General features: G+C 35.8%; 1 protein-coding gene and 1 long non-coding RNA gene across 2 annotated transcripts in view; one reads left to right on the top strand and one right to left on the bottom strand.

The window, feature by feature from the left end:
• KCNJ6 (potassium inwardly rectifying channel subfamily J member 6) overlaps positions 1–25,770 on the bottom strand; it is a 623,969-nt gene that overhangs the window by 191,187 nt on the left and 407,012 nt on the right. The gene's annotated exons all lie outside the window — the stretch shown is intronic.
• Positions 13,701–14,306, top strand: LOC128652926 (uncharacterized). The gene is made up of 2 exons (XR_008401317.1): positions 13,701–13,823; positions 13,991–14,306. It is a non-coding gene; the product is annotated as an uncharacterized LOC128652926 (long non-coding RNA).

Raw genomic sequence — 25,770 nt, 5'->3', positions numbered from 1 at the left:
TATTTAATGATGTTGCTAAGTTTCTAACTTGGAGGAAATCAAAACATTTTTTATTGGAACATTTAAAATTATTTTTGAGGTAATTAAAGGTGTAAATACAGTTGTTTTGTGTGTCTACAATTTGATAAATATGACTCAAGCCATTTTGCTGCCAAATTTTAAATACTTTTGAGTCAATGGGGAACAAACCTACTCTTGCACAAACCCAATCACATATTCTCATGTGCACTAACCTCACATGAAAATATAAATATTTCACATTTCAATGTTCTTAATATAAAAGAATATGCTCTCTCTCTCTCTCTCTATCTATCTATATATATATATATATATATATATATATATATATATATATATATGATGTTTTTTTGGTACAATACATATTATTACCAATATTAATATATACTGTAGATTATTATAAATAGGAATATCTATTTAGAAATACATAGAAATATTCTGCTAAGTGCAGAACATTGGAATGTGAAATATTTACAGTACATACGTAGTTAAAATCTTTATTAAATATGCATATTGCATAAATATGTTTTTCATGTTTTCATCTAATTGACTGCAAAAGGGCTCCAATGCATATGCATATATATATATATATATATATATATATATATATAGATATATGTCAGTATATGTATACATACAGTATGTATTTATGTGATTCTATGTGTATATTTGTCTTTACAGACATATATACACACATATAAATACATAAATACATATATACACATTTATAGACACTTTTTTTGTGTAATATTTATTTTAAAATAATTTTTATTAAATAGTATTATTATGAGTTTAACTGTACTTGTAATGCATTTTTTATGTGTTTTACCAGTTAACCAGAGCTTTGAGGACACGGTATTCATTCTAGCATAAATAGCGATTGCGTTCAAGTGATTGCATTAACTTTCAACTCTTAATACCAGCAGTAAGCTTGACGAGCGCAAAACCCCTTATGACTCAGGTGCAAACATTTGCGCTCCACTAGTAATCTAGCCCTACATATTTCAAGATTAAATTAATTTTCATTGAAAGGGAAATTGGTAGCGTACTTGATTTCTTAAGATCCACCAAAAAATTAGATATAAGATCTCTATAATTTAATTTATATATCTAGAGGTTACTCAGGGATTTTAATCCCTAAATATTTAACAAATTATTGTACCGTTTTGAAGGGCATATTTAATAGTGAATTTTCATTTTTGTTTAGTCAAAAGATTTCAGATTTGGTCCAGTTAACCTTATAACTGGATATAGCGCTGAAATCTTCTAATATATTCTTATCTAAGTAAGATGGTCAGTGGTTCTAATGCCATATTAAATAACAGAGGTGACAGAGGACAACCCTTGTTTCTCTTCCTATTTTAAAAGAGCTTGAGATTTGCCCATTTATCAATAAAGCTGAGCGGGGGAAATGATATAAGAGTTGAATTATATTGATAAAATTACCATCTATACCAAATCTCTACAGGGTAGTAATTACATTTTTCCAGTCTAAGGAGCTGAATCCCTCTACATCAAGTGATAACATTGCAGCATCTAAATATGGTTTAATGACATCCTTATTTAGATTCCAAAAATATGAAACAATATTTAATACTTCACAAACATTTAAGAAATATATTCTTCCCTTCATAAACCCTACCTAGTCTGAGTGGATGATGTCAGACTAGGTAGTCAATAAGTCAATAAAGAAATCTGTCTGTATGAAGATGGATCATTTTTATTATTTTTTAATATGTTTTTATGTTTTTTAATAGAAATACTTTAAATTCCTATGGTCTTCTCTTGGAAAAATAATATTTTGGAGACTAAATGGAAAAAATTTAAGAGAGATGAACAAGATTACTCTGAACAAAATACAGAAGTAAATACAGACTAACAGTGGAATAAATGATATAACCACACCGCACAATAAAATAGAAACTCTGTTTAGGAAAAGGAATAGAACTAATAATAGACAATCTGATCATACAGAATCAAATAGTTCCAACTGGAGAAATTCAGGAAAGTCATCACAACATGCCTCATACAGGAGAAATGACAGTCAGAGACAATATCAAAATGACAGTCAGAGACAATATCAAAATGATATGAATCATAAACATCATAACTATGATAGACCTCATTATAATTTGATATCAATGACACTAATTACAGAAATTATGAAACATACCAGAGCAGATATAGAAACTCTGGACATTTTATGTCCAGGAATTACAATTCCGATAGAAGACAATATAGTGAAAATTGGAAAAGACAAGAACCTCTTAAATTTAACAGAGGATGCCAGTATAACCAGAGAAGAGATGTAAATGAACATAGAGGTTACAATACATATAATAGAGGAAGGGGGACTAACAATAATCCAAGATAATTTAATCTATCACCCACAGTAGACTTGGAAAACAGATACAAAATATTTGAAGAAAATAACGATAAAAATGAAAAAAGCAAGTCTTTTTTAGGGAAAGGTCCAGCAGCAGAAGGAACATCTTGGGGAACCAATATAGAAACACCAAGAGAGAGAGAGAGTGGGTCCAAAAAGGCAAAAGAAGATTAGAGGAAAGAGAGGTAGAGGAAAACAGGCAAGATATAAAAAGGTGGAAATGATTAATACAGGAGTGATTTTTAATTTGAGTAAAAGCACTTTAAATCAGGAACAAGAAAAAGTACTTAGCAAAGGGCTTTCCTTTGCTCCCACATGCAGGATAAATAAATTTAATACACTCATAAATATTAATCAATACGTGAGAAAGCTCACTTTAAAAAGGTATTTCTTAAAAAATCCTATTGAACGTCAAGATACAAATAGATTCAAAACAGAGACATTAAGCAAACAAAGAGAAATTTATATGCATACAGAATTGAAAGCTAAATCTAATTTCTATCCCACTCAAGAAAAAGGCAAATATTTAGAGATGTTTGAGAAGGCGGTAAAAGAAGAAGTCTATAAATGTAAAATTAAGAACAAACAGAGCTATAACCTTACAAAAAAGGAGAATAATATGCTAAATTAACTAAAAAATAACCCTGACATTATAATTAAAGCAGCGGATAAGGGCGGAGGTTTAGTAATATTAGATACTATAGACTACTTAGAAGAAGCCTATAGACTCCTTAATAACAAAGAAACATACACAAGATTGAGATCAAATCCAGTAAAAGATATGACAAAAATTTTAGATGATTTAATTTTTAGGCAAGGAAAGAGAATATACTCAATGAAAAAGAACTACAATTTCTTAAAAAAATATGATCCTGTAACCCCCATTTTCTACTACCTCCCCAAATTCCACAAATCCCTAAACAAACCACCTGGCAGACCTATAATATCTGAAATAAATTCTCTTCCCAGTACGTGGATAGATTATTGCAACCATATGTTAGGGAATTACCCACATACATTAAGGATTCTACAGAATTTTTGAATAGTATAAAGGATATCATTTGGAATAGAAATTTAATGTTGGTAACATGTGATGTCAGCTCACTTTATACTAATATACAACATACTTTAGGAATCAATGTCATCAAATACTTTCTCCATAACGATGAGAATTTACCAATTCCACAGGAAGATTTTATTTTACAATGCATACATTTCATATTAAATAACAATTATTTTAATTTCAATGGGAAATTCTTCTTACAAAAGAAAAGTACCGCAATGGGTACGAGGTTTGCACCCAGTTACGCAAACTTATTTATGGGGAAATTTGAACAAGAATTAATTATAGATACCCCCTGAAGCGCAAACCTCGTACTCTTCAAAAGGTACATTGATGATTTGTTTTTCATTTGGGCTGGGGGTGAAGAGCTGTTGAATATATTTATGAATGATTTAAATAACAATGGATGGGGTCTTTCCTTCACTTATGAATATAGCACAAAACAAATAAACTATCTAGACATATCAGTAGTAGATGACAATGAGATTAAGACCAAAACTTTTTTTAAACCAGTAGATTCCAATAACTACATTAATTTCAATAGCTGTTATTATGACCAATGGAAATTAAATATACCGAAAGGTCAGTTTTTAAGATTGAGAAAAAATTGCTCTGATATGGAAGATTTTCTTACACAAACTACTATATTAGAGGAAAGATTTGTTGACAGAGGTTATGATAAAGAACTGATTACCAAAGCACTTAATAATGCAAAAATATATGATAGAAACACACTGCTATCTAAAGAAACGAACACCTCTCATAAGAAAGTAGCAAGTTATGAATGATACCACATTTATTAATCAATACAATTCAGATTTCAAATTTATTAAAAAAATTCTTACATAAACATTGGCACTTTATTCAAAAAGACCCTTATTTAAGTGAAATAACAGAATCAAAACAAAAAATTATATACTGTAAGTAAAAAAAATTGAAATCTATCCTATCCCCTAGTGAATTTAACAAAGGAGATAATAAGATAAATAAAGATGTACAAGGGAATATTCTTGAAGGCTTTTACTCGTGTCACAAATGCAAAGCATGCAAATTTAGCAGTAGCTGTAAAACTGTAGAATCAACCAACTCAGATTATAAATTGAGAATAAGGGATGTTATTAAATGTACTGATACAAACATAGTCTATATCATACAATGTCCGTGTAAAAGACAATATTTAGGACAAATGGGACAACCATTGAGAGATAGAATTAGACAACACTTACATAATATAGAAAAAGGATTTAAAGACCATTAATTATCTTTACATGTTAAAGAAGCACACAATCAAAATACAAAAGGGTTATTATACTGGGGGATTAAAAAGATTACTGCAAAAAGAGGTGGTAATATCACACAAAAATTTCTATATACTGAGGCAGAATTGATTGTTAACTTTGCATCATTAACCCCAGGAGGCCTCAATGCTGAATTGGACTTAAATCTATTTAACTAAAATGCTTTATTTTTAAAATGTATATATAGTAGACAGGGTATACATGTTTTACTATTCTGAATCTAGTACACATAGAATTCCCTAATTTATACCTTTAACAAAGTCTGAATCTAGTACATATAGAAGTCATAAATAAACCATCTAAACTAATATATTTCTATTTTCAAGATCTATATCTAATTTGTCTATATTTGCATCTAATGTGAATATTTCATATAATTGTCCCACAGTTAATCCATTTAGGAACACAGTTATAATAATAATGAAATTAATTATATCTTGCTTCCATTTTGCTAAGTTGGTAGAACTTCTAGAATTTCCAATATCCATGTTATAACACAAGGTTATAACGCTTGTAAAGCAAATATGTATCCATCTGCAACAACCGTATAAGTAAAAACTTGTGTATCTAAATGAACATCAATGTATACAAGATCTTTGTGAATAAAAAATTCATTAGAGAATGACAAAGATAATTTAAAAAGTAGATATGTATCAATGCTGTTAATTACTTAATAAATTTGATTTTTTTTGTATAGGAAAAGTGATTATAATTATATGTAACATCACTGTATATGGCTTTCTAGCGAGTAAGGAATCCAATAGCTATATGTGGATGTATTCTATAATTGTATAAAACTGTTTGCCAAGCAGTATGGTGTTATGCTGCCAACAATATTTTATTTAATAAAAATCCTGAGTGGCAATTGAAGTGAATACAACTTTAGGAACTGTCTAAACATATGGGTAATTCATACGGGTGCTTGGAAATGTATAAAGAGGACGAAGCCACTTCCTACAAATAATCTTGATAAAGGCATTCTGGTGCCGAAACGCATAGAAGTTGATTTGTGGAGTTTTCCTATACTTAAAAGATTAAGTAGATACCTTGATCTGACATCAGCGGAGGCAAAATACAAGATTACCATACAAAGAAGAAGACGTGGATGTGACTCTCTGATAGGCTACACCAAGTCAGATGACTAAGCTGTGAGATCGAGGCAGTGAAGACGCTGTGAGTATCCCGCCATACACGGAGAATGCTGTTAGTGAGGAAACACAGCCAGGTAAGTCTACCACACAGCAGAACAAAAACGGATAAGCCTGATACAGAGATCCGAAAATACTCACTATCCAAACACTTGACCGGTCAAGCACCATTAGTCTACGATATCATGGGATACTGTTCTTAACATAGAATTTTTACTTGGCACCAATTTCATATGGTTCAAAGATCACCTTTTATTAACACAGAGACATTTTAACCAAATCTCTATGGAAGTATTTAGAGACATCAATCACTGAATCCCTCACTCACTTCAATGTTTCCCTTGGTTTGACACATTGGGATATAATAAAGGAGTTACAAGGAGAATCAGAAACATTGTTTCACTTATACTTGATGAACTCTATATTTAGTGTTCCACTGCTATATATATTACTTGCAGTACATGGATATATTATATTCTTTTTTATGTATTATGAAATAATAGGCACTATTTGCAGAAAATTTGTATATTATCTGTTATTCATTTGGATATCGATAGAGCTATATTGACAGTTATATAGGACAACTGCTATATACGCTATCTAATTTGTGGCCACAGCATTTCATTTGCAGCATAATTTTATATGTATTGTTTAGATTTTATGCTTAGGGTTAATAAATCCTTTTAACTTTATTTAGTTATTGTTATTTATTTAGTTATTGTACTTGGTTTCACTTGTATTATTAGACAGGGTATATTCACATTTATATATCAGGTTACTAACATTTATATCCTTAGCTTTCATTAGCGCCACTCAACTATTGAGTTTTGTTATATAAAGATGGTTTAATGCCATCCTTATTTAGATTCCAAAAATATGAAACAATATTTAATACTTCACAAACATTTAAGAATAAATCCTACCTAGTCTGTGTGGATGATGTCAGTTAATACACTTTAAAGTCAATTTGCTAGTAATAAATGTATAGTCCAAGTCCAATAAAGAAATCGGTCTGTATGAAGATGGATCATTTTTATTAATTTTTAATATGTTTTTATGTTTTTTAATAGAAATACTTTAAATTCCTATGTTCTTCTCTTGGAAAAAAAATGTTCTTTTAATTTTTAAATAGATATTTCTATATACTGTATATAGCTATACTATATACAATATATATATTGATATCTGTATACATTCATGTAGGTATAGATATATATTTTACAAAAAATTATCAGATTTTTAAAAATAAAAAAACATTTTTCTTTTAGGTGAAGAACATAGGAATGTAAAGTATTCCTAACACACCTTCGGGTTTAGCACAGTTTATCTAGTGCAGTGTTTGGTTAGCGCGCAAGCGATAACTAATACAGTTTTTTTAGTGCCCCATAGAAGTCTTCAGGGAGAAGGAGTTAGAGCATTTATGATATTCCAAAGTTTTGAAGTTATTTCGCTTGAATCTTTTGCTCACACACTAACTTTTTATTTTCAGTTACTGCTCAAGCACAAAAAATAGCGCACTTTTTGTAATCTGACTCTGTGCATTTAATGTCAGCAAATGGCTTAAACACATAGTTGAAGTACCATTCAGAAGCTGTAGAGAATTGCCCTTGAGCAGACCTACCAACCTCCTCGGATCCTGTGGATTGTCATAGTTTGGGAGGTTTGTCCACTTTCTCACCACCAGCATGTTTGGGCAGGGCAAAAGGCTTTTAGGGACTACCCCAGCTCCACCCAGGACACACCCTGACTATGCCAGTCCAACCCATAGAAAATGGGTGGGCCACTGCCCACCATACACAAGTCTCTGTTCAAAAAGAGAAGAGAGAGAAGAGGCGCCAAATGGTGTGTATCGTTTTGAATTCAGTAGGCCTTGCCCCCAAATAAAAACTACTTACAAAATTTCCAGCACTTGAGAAGTGCCACAAATGCCTTCTGAACTGTTAGCAGCCGTCCAGCTAGCTGATATGTATCAGAATTGCTTCTATACTGTGCTGTTCAAGACAAAAAACACAAAAGTGCCACAATAGTGTGTATCAGTGTGATCATTTGATATAGCGCAACAAATGAAATATACTCACAAGATGTAGGGCACTTGAGAAGTGCCACAAAAGCCTCCTGGACACTTGTCAGCTGTCCAGCTCACTGATAGAATCGATATCCCCTTGGTTCACTTGTTCAGCTCACAAACGAACTCTAATGTAGCACACTAGAATCTCCCTGCAGCTCAATATTCGGATGAGTGCAAGTATGGCTACCAGTGTTGGATGTGCAAAGTTGCTAAAAATTGCCGTGCTACTAGTACTGGTTAGTTAAAAATAGAAATTTATTAAAAACAATGTTACACTACGCGTTTCCCGGTTACTCAGACCGCTTCCTCAGGTGTAATTCCAGATACAAAGTAGCAAAATTTTATAGCCCATTATCGGCGTCTAACCCGTCCCAGGGCGCATGCGTGAGCAACTAAAGAAACATTAGCCAATCAGTGCCTTAGTTGAGTTCCTCTCTAATATAATTGGTTCTCTCTTAGGGGCTTGGCCAATGACGTGCCCGCTATCTGATGTGTAATGTTTGTCATCGGCACTCGTGTCAGTTTTTAAACTGACAGTTAAACTTATCGTAGGTATTACAATACCAGAGTGGTACATTTTTATTATAATATTGCCTACTTTGGCACCAATTTACTAAAGTTAGTTGATCAAGCATTTACAAATAATATAAAATATTTTATAATAATAATATATAGAAACAATATCACCATGCATATGTTTGTGTTGTGGCTCATTTATAAACCTCTATATGTATTATCTGATTTTAATGTCGCTGTAATCGGACAGATCCACATATACTTGTGACTAAACTGATGATAGGTTGATATTGGTAATACTCTTAAAAATTGGCATTAATCTTGATGAAAAATGTATATATAAAATATTGATAATAATATATAACTTAAATGTATATTAATCTCGAATATGATCCAAATACAAATGATATATAACGAATAAGTTATAACTTGACTGTTCTTGCGAATGACCTATACTGCAGCTGTTGATGTATAGGTCCTATATCTTAATTGAAAGCAGCCATGTCTATATTTTCGTTTAAGCCATAGGGTTGGAGAGTCTTGAGCTTCCAAATCCAAAATGTCTCTCTCTGCCTTAGATGGGTTAACCTATTCCTACCCCATTTGGGAGCAATCTGTTCTAAAGGAAAAATGTTAAATAAATCAGTTTGTCCATTATGACAGTTTTTACTGTGTCTTGGGACACTATGATTGGCCACCCCATTTTTTATATTTCTATTGTGTTCCCCCCATCTCTTCTTTAGGGGTCTTGAGGACCTACCAATATACTGAATTCCACATTGACACTCAAGGAGATATACCACATAACTTGAATCACAAGTGAATCTAGAATTTATTTCAAATTCTTCCTTAGTGGAAGCAGATTGAAATTTTGTCCTATTCCCTGAAGTGGATAATGATGGACAAACTGATTTATTTAACATTTTTCCTTTAGAACAGATTGCTCCCAAATGGGGTAGGAATAGGTTAACCCATCTAAGGCAGAGAGAGACATTTTGGATTTGGAAGCTCAAGACTCTCCAACCCTATGGCTTAAACAAAAATATAGACATGGCTGCTTTCAATTAAGATATAGGACCTATACATCAACAGCTGCAGTATAGGTCATTCGCAACAACAGTCAAGTTATAACTTATTCGTTATATATCATTTGTATTTGGATCATATTCGAGATTAATATACATTTAAGTTATATATTATTATCAATATTTTATATATACATTTTTCATCAAGATTAATGCCAATTTTTAAGAGTATTACCAATATCAACCTATCATCAGTTTAGTCACAAGTATATGTGGATCTGTCCGATTACAGCGACATTAAAATCAGATAATACATATAGAGGTTTATAAATGAGCCACAACACAAACATATGCATGGTGATATTGTTTCTATATATTATTATTATAAAATATTTTATATTATTTGTAAATGCTTGATCAACTAACTTTAGTAAATTGGTGCCAAAGTAGGCAATATTATAATAAAAATGTACCACTCTGGTATTGTAATACCTACGATAAGTTTAACTGTCAGTTTAAAAACTGACACGAGTGCCGATGACAAACATTACACATCAGATAGCGGGCACGTCATTGGCCAAGCCCCTAAGAGAGAACCAATTATATTAGAGAGGAACTCAACTAAGGCACTGATTGGCTAATGTTTCTTTAGTTGCTCACGCATGCGCCCTGGGACGGGTTAGACGCCGATAATGGGCTATAAAATTTTGCTACTTTGTATCTGGAATTACACCTGAGGAAGCGGTCTGAGTAACCGGGAAACGCGTAGTGTAACATTGTTTTTAATAAATTTCTATTTTTAACTAACCAGTACTAGTAGCACGGCAATTTTTAGCAACTTTGCACATCCAACACTGGTAGCCATACTTGCACTCATCCGAATATTGAGCTGCAGGGAGATTCTAGTGTGCTACATTAGAGTTCGTTTGTGAGCTGAACAAGTGAACCAAGGGGATATCGATTCTATCAGTGAGCTGGACAGCTGACAAGTGTCCAGGAGGCTTTTGTGGCACTTCTCAAGTGCCCTACATCTTGTGAGTATATTTCATTTGTTGCGCTATATCAAATGATCACACTGATACACACTATTGTGGCACTTTTGTGTTTTTTGTCTTGAACAGCACAGTATAGAAGCAATTCTGATACATATCAGCTAGCTGGACGGCTGCTAACAGTTCAGAAGGCATTTGTGGCACTTCTCAAGTGCTGGAAATTTTGTAAGTAGTTTTTATTTGGGGGCAAGGCCTACTGAATTCAAAACGATACACACCATTTGGCGCCTCTTCTCTCTCTTCTCTTTTTGAACAGAACCTGTGACGGCCAACACCTTTCTGGAATGAGATTGCTGCCTGGAGATTACAAACACCTCTGAGAGTGTGGACTATCTTATTATACATTGTTAGAGAGATAGTTTATTCATTATAACAAACTATATCATACTCAAATCCTCTTAACTGAACAAGTTATACATCTATTTGTAGGTTATCAATACTGTTCTTGTTGTATCATTGCCAATAGTAACAACTTTTCTATGACAGTTTTACAGCACATTATACACCAATACTGGCGGATTATTACTAGTATTTGAGGGCGCCTCTAATTTTATTTTTAACAATACACAAGTCTCTACTGCTCCCTGAAAAGCCTCATAGAAAATGTTGGTAAATGTGTTCAATGGACATAAACGTGCTAAAGGAAAATGGTCTAAGGCAATGAAATCAGTGATGGCCAACTTCCTAACACATGGGGTCACAGATCAATATTATACAAATATATGGAAGCTTTAAGGGCAGCATAAAAAGCATGCATGCTTATCTAATTGATATTTAAAAAATATTAAAAGAATGAAATGTGCCTAAAAAGCCTTGAGTGAAGAAACGTATGTCTAGATATTTGCTAATAATTTGTTATGTGTGGAATTATAGATGTGAAAATTAATCTTAATCTGTTTATATTGCTATGCTATTATATACATTATGCAGATAACAATTTTTGTCTATTTTGTCCCTGTAAAATTTGGGGTCTTAACAAATGAAAGCTTTAAATGAAGCTCACCCTCCATGGAGCCAATCAGATGTTGTATTGCCCAAGCCATTTCCTTAAATGTTCATAATAGTTGAAAAACTACATGCTCTAATTCATTTAAGACTATAGACCCTGTACTACTGTGTGTTTAACCCCTAAAAAAGCTGAACACACCTAGTTAGCCAATCACAAGAGACAAATGTATGCATGCACCAATCACCACCAAGTTACCACTAGTGTAGGATATGTGCGTATTCATTTTTAACTATGGATACCAAGCACATTTGAAAATAGAAGTGATTGTAAAAGTATCTTAAAATGACATGCTCTGATTCTTGCAAGTTTAATTTTGACTTTCCAATTCCTTTAAAGTTTCATGATTCAGATAAAACAAATTTCCAAAGTACTTCTATTATCAAATTTTCTTTGTTCTATTGATATCCTTTGTAGACGACTAAACCTAGGTAGGCGGATAGGATCTTAGGAGCGTCTATGTGTCTAATGCAGTCTATGGAAGCAGTGTTCTAACTAGGTATAACATTGCAATAAACACTGTTGCAAACACTGCTGCCAGATGGCTTAAGATATATCCATGCTCCTGGGCTCACCTAGGATTGCTCTTTACTAAAGGATACCATGAGAACTAAGCAAAACTTATTATAAAATAGAAATGTGTTGAAAATGTCATGATCTATTTAATCCAATCAATTTAATTTTGACTTTACTGTCCCTTTAACAAACCTTTTGCATTGGGGTTTCACTATGTTTATAATCTAATTGATATCCATTTAAGTTAGGGTGGAGATAAAGCACTAGAGTAATATAATTTATTACATAGCTAATATGCCTATCTAGATAAGTATCCCTGCTTGCCTTCCCACTGAAGTATTCTATTTACATTATAGCCAATGCACCAGAGAACTCTGGTAAGATTTGAAAATGAGATATACAAAATTTCATTGTACTTCCAGGAGTCTGTTTAACCACAGAAGCCCCTAGTGGGGTAGGTGCAGTATAACAGCGGTTTGGAACATAATAGTCCTAACCAGCAGATTTGTTGCTGGTGTGCTGCTAAATAAAGCTTATTTCCAGGGCAAACATTAATATTTAATATTTGTTTAATTGAAAACAAAAGGGAGAATTTAGTTTTTTACAAAATCGTATTCATAGATCTGTTTTATATTAAAACCTGCAAAATGTAATGTTTGTTTGAATGTTAACGTTATAGAAAAATAATTAATTTTCAAAATCAAGTTATGAAATCTATTTATTCAAATGTGTGAGAACACTTTATTATTTTTTTTAGATGTACACAAGTGCACACACACACACTATATATGTATGTCATATGATAATACTTTAAATAATTAAGTCATCCAAATGTACAACTTTAAATAGAAGCCTTGTCACCAAATTCTATTTGTTTTGTCCTATAGTCAAATTTAATATACATATTTGAAGCATTATATGTAGGAACACAACGTGAATTTAATAATTCATTGATAATCAAATTTTAATATATCTACCATTTCAGAATAAATAGAGAGGTTGAAATAAATTATTGACTTTATCTATACCCTTTAATGTTTTTTTAAGGCATCTAGTGCATGATAATAAAGCATCTGCTTAATAATACATCTTGCATTATAACCTTTAACTCATGTTATGTAAATGAGCTATTATAAGGAAGAAAGCTCACTCAAGATTATATAGGATAGTGTAACGCACATGTATTTATTTATTTTACAAGCAATATACGACAGAGCTAAAATACACTAAGATTTCATGAAACATATTCTATACTATGATGCAATTAGATCTACATACTATACACTTACTTGCCTGAGGAAACAGAGTGGTCAGCTCTGAGAAACGCGTAGCGTGTTTTACTGATTGTTTTTATTTGTTCATTTATTTATTTTTATATAAAATACTTTGATATACTTCTGAAGTCTCCTATCTTCCATTTTCAACATCTATCCATTGCTTGCCAGAGTGGTATATGCGTTGGGCCACTGCAATATACCCAGCTTGTCTCATTAGCACTATAGTGTGCTTCACACTGTGTGAGTATCTCTCTGAAGGGATAAGTTGGTGGGAAAATACTGTACTAACTAATCTGCACTAGGAGTCGCCCTCTGTATACCCTTCCACTTTTTCAGATTGTTACATAAACCATTTAAGAGGAGCTGCCCTTGCATTTGGTGCACAGTCAACTGGGACACTGCTGAGTTTCCAGACTGCTTACCTAGGCATTATCTTTGCCTTCACTATATGTGAGTATAAAATCAGCATTTTATTCTATCTATTCATATTTAAATTGGCTACACTAGGAGGCACCCTTTCTTCTTTGTTTCAATTAGATCTACATGTAATATATATTTTTATTTTGTAATACTTTTGTATGATTACTTTTACACCTTTCATGTTTCTCCCTCTCTAGATGATGCAGGATATGGTTGCAGAGTGTGGTCGTTTACCAATGTCAAGCATTATTTGAGCCCATTAAATGGTGCATAGATAGTCCAATCAACAGACCAAAATATTGATTCAGTACACCATACTTAATAAATTTAAAGCCCTAATATCAGATTCTGGGTTTTCATTTCCCTTGAGAAAAGTGCAATACAGACTTCACAAGCCTAACCCTGATACATTGTACATATTGTCTTGATCACAGTAGAAGCTCATACATAGCTGTTACTAATAGACTTGTTTCTACTTCAAATTTGGTAATAAAGGTGTGTGTGACCATTAAAGTGTTACTGTATTCAGAAAGTTTTCACTTGGCTTATATGTAAACTTATTACTAGACTATCCAATAGTTTGTAATTACAACGTCTTGCATGTCCCTTTAGAAAACATGAGCTTGGGGGTATTTATTTAGAAATCCAGGCAGAAAATTATTCTGTATGCCTATTTAAACGCTGGATAGCATATTTTTAAAAGTGAACTATACATGGAAAAATAATTATCTTTCCTAGAGGTTCTTTTTTTGACTAAAATAGTATTTTTCAAATAGAAAATAGTATTTTTCAAATAGTGTGCTGCAGAGAGCCATATTTTGCATATTTATGAAATTATGTTTGCATTAAAAAAAAACCAAACCTTTAGCAAGTCTAATATATGGGTTATTTTTCTTCACATGTTAAACTAAAGTGCCACCAATTGACCACCAATAATATGACAATGACAATGTCATCAAGTACCACCTCTGATGATGATTGGTTATGATTGTGTGGAGTGAGAGCCTGACCTACAATCATATATTAAGTATTAAGGCATCACAATCTGAAAAGTTTGAGAACCACTTGTCTGAAATATAGACATGACTTGGATGTAATCCTTCAAACTAAAGTTGTACAATGTCAACTTTGTTACTATGTGTGCTAGCTCACATACTGTTACTCTTATTATGTACAGTAACAGCTAGATTAAAAATGATTTACTTATATTTTCCTATAATTCATATCCATATGGGTCAAACCAAAGAAGTATTTTCTTATTCAAAAAGAAATGCAGCAAAAGCCATGACCATTAATTAGCACATATGGGCACACATTGCACTCTAAAAGAAAACTCTGCACTACATGTGAAAAACAAATAAAAGCTTGTGTGATGACCAGGGTTAACCAACCCTTCACTAGTCACTTGTTTGGCACACAAAGGGTTAACAGACCCTTTCTGCTTTCACTAATCTGTCACAGTCTAGCCACTCCAGACAAGCCTGTGACTTAGTTCAGTGGGTGCAAGGGTTAACAAGACTCTCTAGTCTGTCCTAGACTTAGAAAAAATGCCCAAATTCCCCTTTTACTGCTACCCAAACTAAACTAAATCTATCTCTAAGCTGCCACCACTTACAATTTATTTATGGAAAATCCTAAGGAAAAACCCAGACTAACAACTTAACTCCCAGAATACAATTTAGCAAAAAATATCCTAAAATCACAGTACTAATACTACCAGTCTCTTTCAGTAACATGGTTCAAATATTAGACAAAGGCAAAATCTTAATAAGTGAATGATTTATTATGTGAAAAATTATGCACAGTGCATTATTAATAAAAAAGATGTTAACACGTATAATTATACACAAGCAAACAAATAAAAAGGAGAAATAAAATACCTAATACTTTCCTAGCTTATAAGTCTGCCCCAGGGAGATGGGCAAGATAAATGGTCACTCATGCTGTAACAGCCTCCCAAGTAGAATGAACAACTTCAATTGTTAAAACACAAAATGTTATACTTTTTTTCCCATGATATCAAATTGCTTGACACACCCTCTTTCCAGAGGGTTAGGAAACCCCTCTCTTTTGTGACAATCAATAAAGTCCTGAGTCTTTGCCTGAAATTGTAGAACACCTTATAACTTCTGATAGGCATATTCAGCACACACACCTATATAAGCAATTTCCCAGTGACATCATGAGAATTAGTTTGGTACCAAATATGACATGGTTGTCATGTTTCCCTCATCTAGTGTCATAACATGTTTAAAAGCATATCTTAAATTGTACTAGTGTCCTCTTATTGACCTTATCTGCTCTGGGGAGGGTGCACTGCCTATTAAACAAGAGGAATCACACTAGCAGTAAAGCGTTCTAGCTCACAGCACATAAATACTTCAAAGACTCAGTAATGGCGGACAGAGACACCGGTACGGATCCAATACAGAACAAACACAACTTCTTTTCTTCACCTGCCACACACCGCTAACGAAAAAACAGAATTTATGTTTACCTGATAAATTACTTTCTCCAACGGTGTGTCCGGTCCACGGCGTCATCCTTACTTGTGGGATATTCTCTTCCCCAACAGGAAATGGCAAAGAGCCCAGCAAAGCTGGTCACATGATCCCTCCTAGGCTCCGCCTACCCCAGTCATTCGACCGACGTAAAGGAGGAATATTTGCATAGGAGAAACCATATGATACCGTGGTGACTGTAGTTAAAGAAAATAAATTATCAGACCTGATTAAAAAACCAGGGCGGGCCGTGGACCGGACACACCGTTGGAGAAAGTAATTTATCAGGTAAACATAAATTCTGTTTTCTCCAACATAGGTGTGTCCGGTCCACGGCGTCATCCTTACTTGTGGGAACCAATACCAAAGCTTTAGGACACGGATGAAGGGAGGGAGCAAATCAGGTCACCTAAATGGAAGGCACCACGGCTTGCAAAACCTTTCTCCCAAAAATAGCCTCAGAAGAAGCAAAAGTATCAAACTTGTAAAATTTGGTAAAAGTGTGCAGTGAAGACCAAGTCGCTGCCCGACATATCTGATCAACAGAAGCCTCGTTCTTGAAGGCCCATGTGGAAGCCACAGCCCTAGTGGAATGAGCTGTGATTCTTTCAGGAGGCTGCCGTCCGGCAGTCTCATAAGCCAATCTGATGATGCTTTTAATCCAAAAAGAGAGAGAGGTAGAAGTTGCTTTTTGACCTCTCCTTTTACCAGAATAAACAACAAACAAGGAAGATGTTTGTCTAAAATCCTTTGTAGCATCTAAATAGAATTTTAGAGCGCGAACAACATCCAAATTGTGCAACAAACGTTCCTTCTTTGAAACTGGATTCGGACATAAAGAAGGCACGACTATCTCCTGGTTAATGTTTTTGTTAGAAACAACTTTCGGAAGAAAACCAGGTTTAGTACGTAAAACCACCTTATCTGCATGGAACACCAGATAAGGAGGAGAACACTGCAGAGCAGATAATTCTGAAACTCTTCTAGCAGAAGAAATTGCAACCAAAAACAAAACTTTCCAAGATAATAACTTAATATCAACGGAATGTAAGGGTTCAAACGGAACCCCCTGAAGAACTGAAAGAACTAAGTTGAGACTCCAAGGAGGAGTCAAAGGTTTGTAAACAGGCTTGATTCTAACCAGAGCCTGAACAAAGGCTTGAACATCTGGCACAGCTGCCAGCTTTTTGTGAAGTAACACAGACAAGGCAGAAATCTGTCCCTTCAAGGAACTTGCAGATAATCCTTTCTCCAATCCTTCTTGAAGAAAGGATAGAATCTTAGGAATTTTTACCTCGTCCCAAGGGAATCCTTTAGATTCACACCAACAGATATATTTTTTCCATATTTTGTGGTAAATTTTTCTAGTTACAGGCTTTCTGGCCTGAACAAGAGTATCAATAACAGAATCTGAGAACCCTCGTTTTGATAAGATCAAGCGTTCAATCTCCAAGCAGTCAGTTGGAGTGAGACCAGATTCGGATGTTCGAACGGACCTTGAACAAGAAGGTCTCGTCTCAAAGGTAGCTTCCATGGTGGAGCCGATGACATATTCACCAGATCTGCATACCAAGTCCTGCGTGGCCACGCAGGAGCTATCAAGATCACCGATGCCCTCTCCTGATTGCTCCTGGCTACCAGCCTGGGGATGAGAGGAAACGGCGGGAATACATAAGCTAGTTTGAAGGTCCAAGGTGCTACTAGTGCATCTACTAGAGTCGCCTTGGGATCCCTGGATCTGGACCCGTAGCAAGGAACCTTGAAGTTCTGACGAGAGGCCATCAGATCCATGTCTGGAATGCCCCACAGTTGAGTAATTTGGGCAAAGATTTCCGGATGGAGTTCCCACTCCCCCGGATGTAATGTCTGACGACTCAGAAAATCCGCTTCCCAATTTTCCACTCCTGGGATGTGGATTGCAGACAGGTGGCAGGAGTGAGTCTCCGCCCACTGAATGATTTTGGTCACTTCTTCCATCGCCAGGGAACTCCTTGTTCCCCCCTGATGGTTGATGTACGCAACAGTCGTCATGTTGTCTGATTGAAACCGTATGAACTTGGCCTTTGCTAGCTGAGGCCAAGCCTTGAGAGCATTGAGTATCGCTCTCAGTTCCAGAATATTTATCGGTAGAAGAGATTCTTCCCGAGACCAAAGACCCTGAGCTTTCAGGGGTCCCCAGACCGCGCCCCAGCCCATCAGACTGGCGTCGGTCGTGACAATGACCCACTCTGGCCTGCGGAAGTTCATCCCTTGTGACAGGTTGTCCAGGGACAGCCACCAACGGAGTGAATCTCTGGTCCTCTGATTTACTTGTATCGTCGGAGACAAGTCTGTATAGTCCCCATTCCACTGACTGAGCATGCACAGTTGTAATGGTCTTAGATGAATGCGCGCAAAAGGAACTATGTCCATTGCCGCTACCATCAAACCTATTACTTCCATGCACTGCGCTATGGAAGGAAGAGGAACGGAATGAAGTATTTGACAAGAGTTTAGAAGTTTTGTTTTTCTGGCCTCTGTCAGAAAAATCCTCATTTCTAAGGAGTCTATTATTGTTCCCAAGAAGGGAACCCTTGTTGACGGAGATAGAGAACTCTTTTCTACGTTCACTTTCCATCCGTGAGATCTGAGAAAGGCCAGGACTATGTCCGTGTGAGCCTTTGCTTGAGGAAGGGACGACGCTTGAATCAGAATGTCGTCCAAGTAAGGTACTACTGCAATGCCCCTTGGTCTTAGCACCGCTAGAAGGGACCCTAGTACCTTTGTGAAAATCCTTGGAGCAGTGGCTAATCCGAAAGGAAGTGCCACGAACTGGTAATGCTTGTCCAGGAATGCGAACCTTAGGAACCGATGATGTTCCTTGTGGATAGGAATATGTAGATACGCATCCTTTAAATCCACCGTGGTCATGAATTGACCTTCCTGGATGGAAGGAAGAATTGTTCGAATGGTTTCCATTTTGAACGATGGAACCTTGAGAAACTTGTTTAGGATCTTGAGATCTAAGATTGGTCTGAACGTTCCCTCTTTTTTGGGAACTACGAACAGATTGGAGTAGAACCCCATCCCTTGTTCCCCTAATGGAACAGGATGAATCACTCCCATTTTTAACAGGTCTTCTACACAATGTAAGAATGCCTGTTTTTTCATGTGGTCTGAAGACAATTTGAGACCTGTGGAACCTCCCCCTTGGGGGAAGCCCCTTGAATTCCAGAAGATAACCTTGGGAGACTATTTCTAGTGCCCAAGGATCCAGAACATCTCTTGCCCAAGCCTGAGCGAAGAGAGAGAGTCTGCCCCCCACCAGATCCGGTCCCGGATCGGGGGCCAACATTTCATGCTGTCTTGGTAGCAGTGGCAGGTTTCTTGGCCTGCTTTCCCTTGTTCCAGCCTTGCATTGGTCTCCAGGCTGGCTTGGCTTGAGAAGTATTACCCTCTTGCTTAGAGGACGTAGCACTTGGGGCTGGTCCGTTTCTACGAAAGGGACGAAAATTAGGTTTATTTTTGGCCTTGAAAGACCTATCCTGAGGAAGGGCGTGGCCCTTACCCCCAGTGATATCAGAGATAATCTCTTTCAAGTCAGGGCCAAACAGCGTTTTCCCCTTGAAAGGAATGTTAAGCAATTTGTTCTTGGAAGACGCATCCGCTGACCAAGATTTCAACCAAAGCGCTCTGCGCGCCACAATAGCAAACCCAGAATTTTTCGCCGCTAACCTAGCCAATTGCAAAGTGGCGTCTAGGGTGAAAGAATTAGCCAATTTGAGAGCACGGATTCTGTCCATAATCTCCTCATAAGGAGGAGAATCACTAGTGATCGCCTTTTCTAGCTCATCGAACCAGAAACACGCGGCTGTAGTGACAGGGACAATGCATGAAATTGGTTGTAGAAGGTAACCTTGCTGAACAAACATCTTTTTAAGCAAACCTTCTAATTTTTTATCCATAGGATCTTTGAAAGCACAACTATCTTCTATGGGTATAGTGGTGCGTTTGTTTAAAGTAGAAACCGCCCCCTCGACCTTGGGGACTGTCTGCCATAAGTCCTTTCTGGGGTCGACCATAGGAAACAATTTTTTAAATATGGGGGGAGGGACGAAAGGTATACCGGGCCTTTCCCATTCTTTATTTACAATGTCCGCCACCCGCTTGGGTATAGGAAAAGCTTCTGGGGGCCCCGGGACCTCTAGGAACTTGTCCATTTTACATAGTTTCTCTGGGATGATCAAATTCTCACAATCATCCAGAGTGGATAACACCTCCTTAAGCAGAGCGCGGAGATGTTCCAACTTAAATTTAAATGTAATCACATCAGGTTCAGCTTGTTGAGAAATTTTCCCTGAATCTGAAATTTCTCCCTCAGACAAAACCTCCCTGGCCCCCTCAGACTGGTGTAGGGGCCCTTCAGAAACAATATCATCAGCGTCCTCATGCTCTTCAGTATTATCTAAAACAGAGCAGTCGCGCTTACGCTGATAAGTGGGCATTTTGGCTAAAATGTTTTTGATAGAATTATCCATTACAGCCGTTAATTGTTGCATAGTAAGGAGTATTGGCGCGCTAGATGTACTAGGGGCCTCCTGAGTGGGCAAGACTGGTGTAGACGAAGGAGGGGATGATGCAGTACCATGCTTACTCCCCTCACTTGAGGAATCATCTTGGGCATCATTTTCTCTAAATTTTGTGTCACATAAATCACATCTATTTAAATGAGAAGGAACCTTGGCTTCCCCACATTCAGAACACAGTCTATCTGGTAGTTCAGACATGTTAAACAGGCATAAACTTGATAACAAAGTACAAAAAACGTTTTAAAATAAAACCATTACTGTCACTTTAAATTTTAAACTGAACACACTTTATTACTGCAATTGCGAAAAAGTATGAAGGAATTGTTCAAAATTCACCAAAATTTCACCACAGTGTCTTAAAGCCTTAAAAGTATTGCACACCAAATTTGGAAGCTTTAACCCTTAAAATAACGGAACCGGAGCCGTTTTTATCTTTAACCCCTTTACAGTCCCTGGTATCTGCTTTGCTGAGACCCAACCAAGCCCAAAGGGGAATACGATACCAAATGACGCCTTCAGAAAGTCTTTTCTATGTATCAGAGCTCCTCACACATGCGACTGCATGTCATGCTTCTCAAAAACAAGTGCGCAATACCGGCGCGAAAATGAGACTCTGCCTATGATTAGGGAAAGCCCCTAGAGAATAAGGTGTCCAAAACAGTGCCTGCCGATATTATTTTACAAAATACCCAGATTAAAAATGATTCCTCAAGGCTAAATATGTTTATATATGAATCGATTTAGCCCAGAAAATGTCTACAGTCTTAAAAAGCCCTTGTGAAGCCCTTATTTATTGTCTGTAATAAAAATGGCTTACCGGATCCCATAGGGAAAATGACAGCTTCCAGCATTACATCGTCTTGTTAGAATGTGTCATACCTCAAGCAGTAAAATTCTGCTCACTGTTCCCTCAACTGAAGTTAATTCCTCTCAACAGTCCTGTGTGGAACAGCCATCGATTTTAGTAACGGTTGCTAAAATCATTTTCCTCTTACAAACAGAAATCTTCATCTCTTTTCTGTTTCAGAGTAAATAGTACATACCAGCACTATTTTAAAATAACAAACTCTTGATTGAATAATAAAAACTACAGTTAAACACTAAAAAACTCTAAGCCATCTCCGTGGAGATGTTGCCTGTACAACGGCAAAGAGAATGACTGGGGTAGGCGGAGCCTAGGAGGGATCATGTGACCAGCTTTGCTGGGCTCTTTGCCATTTCCTGTTGGGGAAGAGAATATCCCACAAGTAAGGATGACGCCGTGGACCGGACACACCTATGTTGGAGAAAACCCCTTCCAGCTTACAGCGTTATCTTAATCCTGTAATACGTTGCTGTACATTCTCCTGGGGCGGCCTTCTTCGGTCTGGCAGAGGCGGCGACCACGGAGTGAGTGCGACTGTCAACCTCTATCCTTCCACCGGCATTGCCAATAGCGGGTGCAGGACTTATTCCCGGAAGTGACGTCAGTTCACCGGTCTCTGTAACCGTTCCTCACTCTTCTGGCTGTATGGGTGAGTATGATGAAAAATGCTCAAACCAGCATACCGGGACCTGAAGACAAGGGCTCCTCCCAACCCTTAAAGGATGCAATATAGAAAACAGGAAACGGTCCCAAAATAGTATGCTAAGAAAGAGTTTACTTTATTAATCAATTTAAAACAGCGTAGAATACAAAAATAAATTAAAAGTGTAGAGAAAAAGGTCTAACGCGTTTCGGCTAGCTGTTGCCGTATTCATAGACAATGTCCTATAACCACCATCTCTGTTGTTATATAGATCTATAGTTAATTAATTAATTAGTTCTACCTGTTAGACTTGTTGTTTTTTTGATATATCAGCCTTATTTACATTTCAGTGGTCAGCATGTAAGTAGTTAAGTCTAACAGGTAGAACTAATTAATTAATTAATTAACTATAGATCTATATAACAACAGAGATGGTGGTTATAGGACATGGTCTATGAATACGGCAACAGCTAGCCGAAACGCGTTAGACCTTTTTCTCTACACTTTTAATTTATTTTTGTATTCTACGCTGTTTTAAATTGATTAATAAAGTAAACTCTTTTTTAGCATACCATTTTGGGACCGTTTCCTTTTTTCTATATTGCACTGCTTATTGTGTCGTGAGCTGACACTTCTTTTTCTTGATGCATCAATGCATATGCAATATCATTTGGTGAAGTTGAACTTAGAAACTATTTATTAAGGATTCTGGCTTTTCAAAGGAAACACACACAGCAAATTTCTTCTGAACATAAAAAACAAATGTTTTTATCACACAGGCTAAAGGAAATGAATCCCTTAGCATTTCAATCATGAGGTATTCATGACCGCTTGTAAAATAAATTTGTGTAAAAAAATATAATATGTATTATTTGTTCATATTTTTAAAGAAAATAATATTTTATGTATGTAAATAAAGTTATGAAATTCATTTTTAGCCTCAGCTCTTTAAAACACATGTAGATATTGTTTTTCTGAATGTGTTTTTGTCTTGGTTCTAGTTAACCCATTGCTTAAAGGGACATGAAACCCATATGATTTAGGTAGAACATACAATTTTAAACAACTTTCCAGTTTACTTCTATTATGAAATTTTCTTTATTCTCTAAGTATCATTTGTTGAAGGAGCAACAGTGTCCATATTTCATGCAATTAACCATAGAAATAAGAGAAATTTCATATTTCACCATTTTAATTACAGAAAAAGCTAATAAACACTTTGTTTCTTTTGTTTGTAAGGTTTATAAAAAGTGACAACCTGAACATGAATACAAAAAATAATAAGACAGTTGTGTTGATTCAAGAATCATTTGAAAATCTACAAATAAAAAAAAACTTTCCATCAAACTATTCCTATAACCTCTAGATATAATCTGTGAACATCAATCTTTTCTGATTTGAAAGGAAGTAAAATCTGGCAAATTACTTATTATTACTATTATTATTATTATTATTATTATTATTATTTTGCTAGATGGAAGCACTGGTATCCTCAGATAATGTTTTATGCTGAATATATCATGTGATAGAGTGGCATGAAGATGCAGATAAAGGAAATTATTCAAGACCGAAAATGTCAGCAAAGTTTGAAGTCATTGATGCAGTCACGGAAAAAAGTAGTAAAACGACACTCTAGAGGGGTCATTTAGCTAAGGTGGGAGCCTATAATCTGGGGGTCTTTGTATGCTTGAGGTCTTACAAAGAAGAAAAATATAAAGGCCGCTGGGATTTACACTGGAGGAGCTTTTTTTTGCTGGGGAATTCTTTTGGTTGTATTTTTGGATGGGGTCTCCTTTGGTTGGGGGGGACTTTAATGTGAAGAACATTGGAATGTGAAATATTAATATTTCATGTCGTGTTAGCACACTTGAGAAAATGCAATCGAGTTTGTGCGCGAGTAAGGTGTTAGTTTTTTCCCCACTTTTCAAGCTCAATTGAAGTCTAAGGGGGAATACATTAACAAGGTTGCGATATTCAAAGTTTGGCTTTTTGTGCATGTCAGGTTAGCACACAAGTGAAACGTTTTACTTTCAACTTGTAACACACGTGCAACCCGACATGTGCATAAAGCCGAAGTCTAGGGTGGTTAACGCGGGAGCGGATTCTACGGCCCCACTCATAATCTAGCCCTAAATAATTAACTGTAAGCCTAAAACACCCTCCCTCCCTTGCACTCAACATGCAAATGTTGCCCCACACATAAAATACACATTATAGCCCTCCAACCATAGGAGACCCCATCCTAAATTACAACCGAACTAAAAGAATTCCCAAGCAATAAAAGCTTCTCCAGTATAAATCCCAGCAGCCTTTATTTTTTTCTTCTTTGTAAGATCTCAAGCATACAAAGACCCCCAAGATAATAGGCTCCCACCTTAGCTAAATGACCCCTCTAGAGTGTAAGACCCCTAAAGTGTTGTTTTACTACTTTTTTCCGTGACTGCATCAATGACTTCAAACTTTGCTGACATTGTCGGTCTTGAATAATGTCCTTTATCTGCCTCTTCATGCCACTCTATCACATAATAGAACCCTACTTAGTCCCATGAGGACAAATCCACTCTAGTCTGCAAGACAAATTGAGAATGGTTGCAGCATAAGTAGTTCTTTTTCATGAATTCACAAAAACTGGCTGCTTAATGTCTTTGAAAAACATCTTCTCTATTTTCTCTTAGTGAATATCGGCCAAAATTCTAAGAAGAGAAGTGCTGCTAAACAGATTTATCACAGCGCTAGGCTGCAATAATACCCACAAATTACATGCTTTGGAAATATAATCTCCCATGTTTGCCCTGACTAGACATTATGAAATTGTAAACATAAAGAAGATAGAATTAGCTCTGTGGTTATTGGCTTAACCTCAATTCATTTTCATTGTCTGCTGGCTTTGAACCATATAGTTTTTATGCTCTGCTAACAGCATCTGGCAAACCATTAACAACTGAGTCATAATCAGTCACCTGCAGCTGTCTTTAACCATTGCACTACTGGGGAGCGCACGATTACACCACGAGTCCCTCCCCCAACTATACAATTGCTCATTAAAACACTGCTGCTAAAATGCCAAAGAGGTCTTTTTGCTTTGCTTCTTCCTTTGTTTAATCAGGTTTAGCTTGTTCTATATGTTAGAGGCTGCTTATAGAGTCCCTATTTCTCACACAGTGTATTTTATTCCTGGCTGTATTCCTATCTCTGCCCTATTTATACTAAAGAGGAGAGCAGGTGCAAATATTTATATATTCTTCTAGCTTTTGTATAAAATAACTGGATTATGTGGACGTTGAAGCTGAAATACTAGAGAGCAAGTCAGCAGAAATGTTTTGAATTCTGCATTTTTGATGTCAGTTTCAAAGCGCTATTGTAATCATTAAAGGGACATTGTAATAGTTAATTGTATTTA

Source organism: Bombina bombina, chromosome 3 (assembly GCF_027579735.1).
Source record: "Bombina bombina isolate aBomBom1 chromosome 3, aBomBom1.pri, whole genome shotgun sequence".
Classification (NCBI taxonomy): Eukaryota; Metazoa; Chordata; class Amphibia; order Anura; family Bombinatoridae; genus Bombina; species Bombina bombina.
This window is presented reverse-complemented; position numbering and strand designations above follow the sequence as displayed.